At 50.0% G+C, this 7,408-nt stretch overlaps 1 protein-coding gene and 1 pseudogene across 1 annotated transcript in view; one reads left to right on the top strand and one right to left on the bottom strand.

Annotated features, from left to right (window-relative positions):
• The window catches only part of LOC102470733 (FUN14 domain-containing protein 1 pseudogene), a 14,200-nt pseudogene extending 7,928 nt beyond the window's left edge, over positions 1-6,272 (bottom strand).
• Positions 2,192-7,408, top strand: part of TMEM109 (transmembrane protein 109) — a 9,483-nt gene continuing 4,266 nt past the window's right edge. The window contains exon 1 of the mRNA XM_006169626.3: positions 2,192-2,311. The gene's annotated coding sequence lies outside the window, so the exon portion shown is untranslated. The remainder of the gene's footprint in view (positions 2,312-7,408) is intronic.

Genomic DNA, 7,408 nt, shown 5'->3' on the forward strand with positions numbered 1-7,408 from the left:
TGCTGTCCCCCCCCGGGGGGGGGGGGTAATTTCTCTCTTTCTACCTCTCTGTCTCTCCAGTGAGTACACACATCCTATAGCAAAAATCTCTCACCAAAATAAGTAAGTAAATAAATAACTGAAGGCTAGAGAGTGAGGCCTAGGTTGCTACCAGAGCCCATGGGAGGAAGTGATGAGACTTCAGATAAAGACCAATGAGGCTGAGAAACACTTGAAAGGAAACTGGGCGAGGTGACAAACTAGGAGCTATTCTAGTGTGCAATCTGGGAAGAGGGCAGAATTAAAAGGCTAATCGGCAAGCAGATGACATGGTGGTTACCTGGCTGGACTCCCACAGGGCTGACCAAGGGCTGCGGCAGCTCAAGTCCCAGACCTAGTAGCTTGAAACTCAGGCCTGGCTCATGTGCATGGGTGTTCAGGATCCCTAGAAGAGAATGGAGAAGTGATTGCTGTGTGGCCATCCCCCTGGGGGGTCATTTCTCACTTTCCCTCTCACAGTCTGTCTTCAGCTCCCCTCCACTCCCCCTCCCCACACGAGGACACGTGCCCTAAGGCAGAAGTTTTTGCTATAGGGTGCGTGTGCTCGCCAGAGAGACAGAGAGAGAGACAGAGAGACAGAAAGTGAGAAATCATCCCCCAGGGGGGATGGTCACGCAGCAATCCCTTCTCCTCCATTCTCCTCTCGGGATCTTGGGCACGCACGCACACGCGCCCAGCGTGAGTTCTAAGCCACCGGGTCCGGGACGCGAACTGCGGTCGACTACGTGGGAGTCCAGCGACATTGCCATTACGCTAACTGCTGGTACCCACCCCCCCAAAAAAAAAAACTCTTAAAAAAATAATTAAAAGGCTGTTAAGAGTTGCATATTATGGGAACCAGCAGTTAGCGTAATGGCAATGTCGCTGGACTCCCACGTAGTCGACCGCAGTTCGCGTCCCGGACCCGGTGGCTTAGAACTCACGCTGGGCGCGTGTGCGTGCGTGCCCAAGATCCTGAGAGGAGAATGGAGGAGAAGGGATTGCGGCGTGACCATCCCCCCGGGGGGTGATTTCTCGCTTTCTGTCTCTATGTCTCTCTCTGTCTGGTGAGCGCACGCGCCCTATAGCAAAAACCTCTCAAAAAAAAAGAATTGCATATTAGGGACTAGCAGTTGGTGTAATGGCTATGTCGCTGGACTCCCATGTAGTCAGTCCACCACAATTCAAGTCTCAGACATGGTGACTTAAACTCAAGCTGGGTGCATGTGAGTGCATGCCCAAGATCCCAAGAGGAGAATGGAGGACAGGGGATTGGGTCATGGCCATCCCCCCTTGGGTGTGATTTCTCGCTGTCTGTCTCTGTCTTTCTGGCGAGTTCATGAGCCCTATAGCAAAAATCTCTCCAAAAAACGTTGCATATTAGAGTTTGGAGATCAGGTTTTAACATCAAAGGGGAACTGTCCTATGGCAGTCAATGACATAATTCAAAACAATCACACAACTTGGATTTTTACTTTTTAAGGTCACTTGCTTTACTTCATTGCAACTGCACATTACTATAAAGTCGTATTTCTAGTACTTTACAGTTCTTTAAAGTCAAGCTACGGAGGCCCAGAGAAATTAAGCGACATGCCCAGGATTATAAAACAGGCAAGAGGTCACTGGTTGATTTCTTTCAAAATACTGCCTTTGTGGTATAGATGGGGTGTGAGGATTGGGTTCCTGTCCCTAAAGTGATGAGTGAATGTTTGGGAGCCATCTGCAGAATTAAGGCGTGGATTTCTTCTCTGAGGATGCAGATGAATCTTCCCAGCATTGTTTGCCTCTGAATGCTTCTCTAATATCTTTTCTCTTTGTGCTTCCTCCCCCCTGCCCCGCGAAAAGTTTCTCAGACCAGGTGCCCTGGGGCACCTCTGCGTTAGAACTACATTTCCCACAATGCCTCGGGGGTATTGGCGCTCGGGAACTACACTGTCCTAAATCCCGAGAGGTTAAAGAAGCTGATTCGCTTCGACCAGATTTCAAAGACCATGTTACCCACGCTACAAATCAGATACAGTCACTGATTTCCCCTTTCCTGCCAGAGACTTCCGTCCCCAGCTCGAACTTCCGATACCATTCTCTCAGTGGGAAAGTTGAAGAACGCAAAGAGGGCAAAGCGCATGCGCTCACAGCCCCAGCCGGCTTGGGTGTGAGGGTGGCCCGCCGGTCTCCGCGCTAATCCCGCCTTGCGCATGCGCAGATGCTAAACCAACGCCCCGGAGTTGAGGCGCGGGTTTGGTGGCGCGTTTTAGCGAAGTCGCACGTGAAGGATAGCGGTGACCGGAGTCCGGTGAGTGCGGGCCGAGACTGGAACTAGGGAGGGGTGCACGCGAGATGGGGAGGCGGCAGGCGCTGCAGGCGGGGCCAGGTTGGAAGTACGAGGCCTGGAGGGTCCAAGTGGTCTGGGGAGGGGTCTGAGTAGTTTGGCAGTCGGAGCAAACTGGAGGCCGGGATCCTCGTTGCTATGCAACTGGGGGCGTCGTTGCTACGTAACCCGGGAGGCGCGTGTTTCCGGGGAGAAGTGGGTTCGAGCGCAGCTGCAAGGTCCAGTGGAGGCAGAGCAGCAGCCAGACGGGGTACGAAGCCAACTTTGTGCCTCACACGCCAGTCCCTCGTCCCATGACCCAGCATCCTGCAGCCTCAGTTCGAGCCCCTTGGGGTACCCTGAAGTCATGGGCCGCACCACGTCTCTTGCCAACGACGCCACCTTGCAGCGCTTGGCAGGGAACAGTGCTGTTCGAAATAGCACATGCCACTGACACCCTGTCTCCGGGAGGCTGGGCCCTGAGCAGGGCGCGGCGCTGCTGGGAAACTGCCCCTTGCTGTCACCCTGCCCCAAACAGTTGCTGGGCAGCAGCTGTCAGAGGTTTAGCGGGTGCTGCCCCCGACCTGCCAGGACGCTGACTTCATTCTCCTCAGTGGAGGCTTAGCCCTGTTTAGGAGCTTCCTTTTGACTCAGCTGCACTTCTCGGGTAGCTGCTGTATATTTGGATCAACTATTAAAGTAACATCTCCCCACCTCTCCGTGTCTCTCCATTTCTGCCCTCTTGGCTTTTTGGCAGACCGCTCAGTATTCATTTAAGAAGCATTTTAGTCATCCTGTGCTAGGTGCTGGGAATTCCAAGAAAAGTTAGATGCGAAGTCTGACCCGGATGCTCAGTCTAATAGGGGAGGTGGGGGATAAATTGCTACAGTATGCTACAATGTAGTGAGTAGTATACCGACAATTTGTGAGCTGCAACATTTCTATAGATGTTTACAAAGTGCTTGCAGAAACATCTTAACTTCCTTGCAACAACTCTTAAACCAGTTCACCAGGATTTCTGTTGGAGACTGAAGTTCAGATTAAGTAACAGGCATAAAGGTAGTGACTTCGTTTGTGGCAGATTTGAGCCTGGGACAGAAGTCTAGGGTTCTTTGTACACTTCTGCACTTTGGGGGCTTTGTCTAAAGTAGTCCCCCCTGCTGAGCATTTGTGGCAACTGTCTTATTATGTATCAGAAATCCCTGGGGAGCTTTCAAAACAAAAGACCGAAGACCCTCTCTGGGAGTGTCTGACCAGCAGCCTTGGGTGGAACATGTGTTCTTGTTTAACAAGCTGCTCAGGCAGTTGTGATGGGCAGTGAACATTGCAAACCTCTGCTCCCTAGGGACAGGTATGAGCAGCAATGGGACAATCAGAGCCAGCAGAGGGCACTAAGTCATCTGCCCCTCCTGTCACATAGTGAGTCATAGCATGAAAGGAAATTAACCAAAAGAAAGAGAAGAGGAGGAAGAAGCCTTGAAGGGGGGAGGTGTAGTTAGCAGCCCCACCCTACCCTTGTAACCAAGCCCTACCCACGTGGGTTCTCCTGGCCCTGCCTAAGCCATACTGCAGCTGTCTGAACAGCAGTGGCTGGTCTTGTTCCTATCATGACCTGTAAACCCTGCAGGTAAGCTGTATGTGGTCTTGTTGGTGTCTGGGTATGAGCGTATTGATATTTGAAGAACTTCAAGGTCTTTGAGGACAAGGACCTTGTCTCACCCAGGCAGCAATGGAATAAGGAACAAGCAAAAGGTCAAGATTGAGATCCTATGTTCTGGGGTCAAGTCCTAGTTCTATGTATGATCTTGGATAAATCACTTGACCTCATAAAAGCTATATTTTATGAGTAAAATGGGGAGAGTAATAGTGTCTTAAAAGATTGTCGTGGGCCATTTCTGTGGTGTAGCAGTAATGCTCACTGCTCAAGAGAAGCTGGATCCCACATGGCAACCAGGGTTCAAATCTCTGACCACGTCTCCCTGAAACATGGCCTCCAGACATGCGCACAGGTGCTCTAGATCTCATGGACTGGAGGACGGAAAAAAGGGTGGCGTGATCATCCCGGTGTAGAATGCTCCTCTGTCTCACGCTCGTGTGTACCTTTGTGCACTTTATCATAAATGGGAATAAAACCATTTTTGTAAGAGTTAGATGAGAGGTACCAGCAGATGGTGTAGCGGTTACATCATTGGACTCCCATGTAGTTGACCATGGTGTGAGTCCCAGACCTGGCAGCTTAAAATTTACGCTGGGCACGCCCGAGAGAAGAATGGAGGAGAAGGGGGATGCCATGTGGCCATCCCCCAGTGTGTGTGGGGAGGGGTGATCTCTCGCTTTCTGTCTCTGTCTCTCTAGTGAGCGCACATGACCAATAACAAACATTTCTCTAAGAGAAAAAAGTAGAGTTAAATGAGATTGTGGAAGTAACAAGCACTTTGGAAATGATAAAGCACCACACAAAAACCATTATCATTTGTATACATAGACCATTTTATTATTACTTGTTGTTGTTGTTGCATGCCTGCTGTTTGCCCAAGACCAGGCTTAGCAAGAAGCGAAAAGTGTCAAACATGCTGCTTCCTCTCAGAGGTCAAGACTACCCCGTTATTAAAAGCATTAGGCTGGAGAGAGGCAGCACCATGGCAGTGGGTCAGATTCCCGCCGCCTGGGATTAACCTGGAAGAAACGAGAAGGAATCCTGTTGATACCATTGGAAGAAAACAGACCAGCCAGTCATCCACAGTCATTATCTTCAAACGGTGCACTCCAGAATCCTGTTCGATTTGGCTTCCTGTTCCTTCACAGGGTCAGCTGGCAGAGCAATGCTGGCCTGACTGTGTGTGGGGGGGGTGGGTATCTCAAGGTCTCCCAGCTCCCCTGTACTGGAGCAGATGGCCACTTGAAAGGTGAGGCCGGCAGAAAACATCACAGGCTGCGGCAGGACAAGCAGCTCACATCACCCTGACCTTCTAGGCTGGAGGGGATGACATTCGATCCGTCCTGGTGGAGGTCCTTGGATATAGGATCCAACCCAAGATAGCAACCCTGCTCTTTAAGTTCCCAGCGAGGGAGGTCGTGACCCAGATAGCTCAGGAACCGACCCGTGAGTCCTCATCTCTCACCACTGGGAGGTAGGAGCCATCTGGTTCTCGATTTGTGCCAAAAAGAGGAGAAGGCTTTCCCAGCCCGAGGTCCTTCCACATGAATTGCATGTTGTGCAGCCTCGTTTGACCCCACACGGCTCAATAAGGGCTTAGAGCAGCTGTTTCTGAGCCACAAAGTACCCCAGATAGCTTCTTTTATTTACTTGTTTGCTTATTTATTTATTTTGAGAGAGATTTTTGCTATAAGGCTCATTGTGCTTGCCAGAGAGACAGAGACAGACAGAAAGTTAGAAATCACCTCCCCCAGGAGGAATGTCCACCCTGCAATCCTTTCTCCATTCTCAAGATTTTGGGCATGCATGCACATGCACTCGGTGTGAGTTTCAAGCCACTGGGTCCGGGACTCAAACTGTGGTTGACCATGTGGGAGTCCCGACCCCTTAACCACTGTGACACTAGCCGGCCCCCCTACTCTTTCTTGGAGTAGGAATGGGAACTTCCCTCTAGTAGGAATGGAACTACCTTCTTTCCCCTCTCCTCCCTCCTGATGGCTAGGGGTTTCTGGCCAACTCCCTGAGTGCCTTGGTAACTGCAAAAACTTCAAAGAGCTGGCTGATCCTACCTGAGGCACATGGCATGGCCTGTGATCATCCGGTCTGAATCATGGCAGCACCCCGGAGCTACAGGTTATTTCTGAGCCTGGAGGAGAAGGGGGCTTTGCTGCTGCTGATTGACATTTCTCAAGCATGGTGGCAACTAGAAGGTGGATTCGGAGCATTTTTCTTTGGCTGATCCTCACCCGTTTCAGTGAGTCTGTACTCGCTGGGTCTCGTCTGTGGCATCGTGTTACACAAAGCACAAAGCCAAAGCGGTTAGGTGAATGTTCAGCAGTGATTCACTGATATGATTGGTAAGTGCCAAGTTTACTTTAGCTCATGAATGAGCTGTTGGATGACTTTCTAACTCACTTCTGAAGCCAACTGGAGACACTGCAACAGAGCAGTTGGGTGTGAGGGTCTACGTAATTGGGGTGCAGTGTATGCACTTGGGACGCAGGTGCACCCCGGCTGAAGCCCTGGTTTCCCCACTTACTACCTGTCCTTCCTCAGTTTCTTCACTGGTAAAACGGGGGATAATAAAGTCTGTCGTGAGGATTATTTAAGGTAGGTGGTGCATGGGAAGACCTAGCTAAGTGTTAGCTTTTTATTGATAATAGTAATCTTTCTTTAAAGGTTGTTCCTTAAGCCTTTGCTTAAGTTGAGGTCATTTGGTATGAGCGGTTCTTTATGCAATGGAATCACCCAGGGAGCTTTTGCAGGTCTAAGCTGAGGCCACACCCAGGCAATGGCATCAGAGCCTCTAGGCCTGGCACACAGCCATCAGTTCTTTGTGAAGCTCCGAGGTCATTCCCAGGAACAGCCGTGGTTGAGAGCCACTGTATACCGTGACTCCCAACGAGTATGGGGTTTGGGAAAAGTAGCTTGCATTTAAATCCTGGCCTTCCTCCTTCTTAACCCACTGACTTCTAAGTCCTAGTTCCTTTTTATCTGTACTAGCAGGGACAAGGAGGACAGTTGCCATTTGCTTGATGGTCCTGCAGAACAAATGGCACGTGTGCAGTTATTCTTGTTTGAACACATAACCGAGCACGTCTCTTTACATCGTTCTATGGTAACAGCCCTACTTGTGTGCTATTCTTGGCTTGTTTTTATATCAGCTTTATCTTAAGTAGACTGTAAGCTCCTTGGGACAAAACCTTAGGTCTTATCATTCTTTCATGCCCATAGTACCTAAGGCATAGGGACTTTAGATTTTTAGAATTGGAATAAACCTTAGAGAGCTCTTCTCATCCACTCCAAGGCATGGAATAAGAGTTGCTGGTTAATTCATGTGCAAATGGTAAGGAATATGACACAGGAACCCATGAATCAGATAACTGCCCAGCTTGAGTTAGAAGTCCCAGCTGTTGCTTTCTTAC

Source organism: Tupaia chinensis, unplaced genomic scaffold (assembly GCF_000334495.1).
Source record: "Tupaia chinensis unplaced genomic scaffold, TupChi_1.0 Scaffold147351_1, whole genome shotgun sequence".
Lineage (NCBI taxonomy): Eukaryota > Metazoa > Chordata > Mammalia > Scandentia > Tupaiidae > Tupaia > Tupaia belangeri.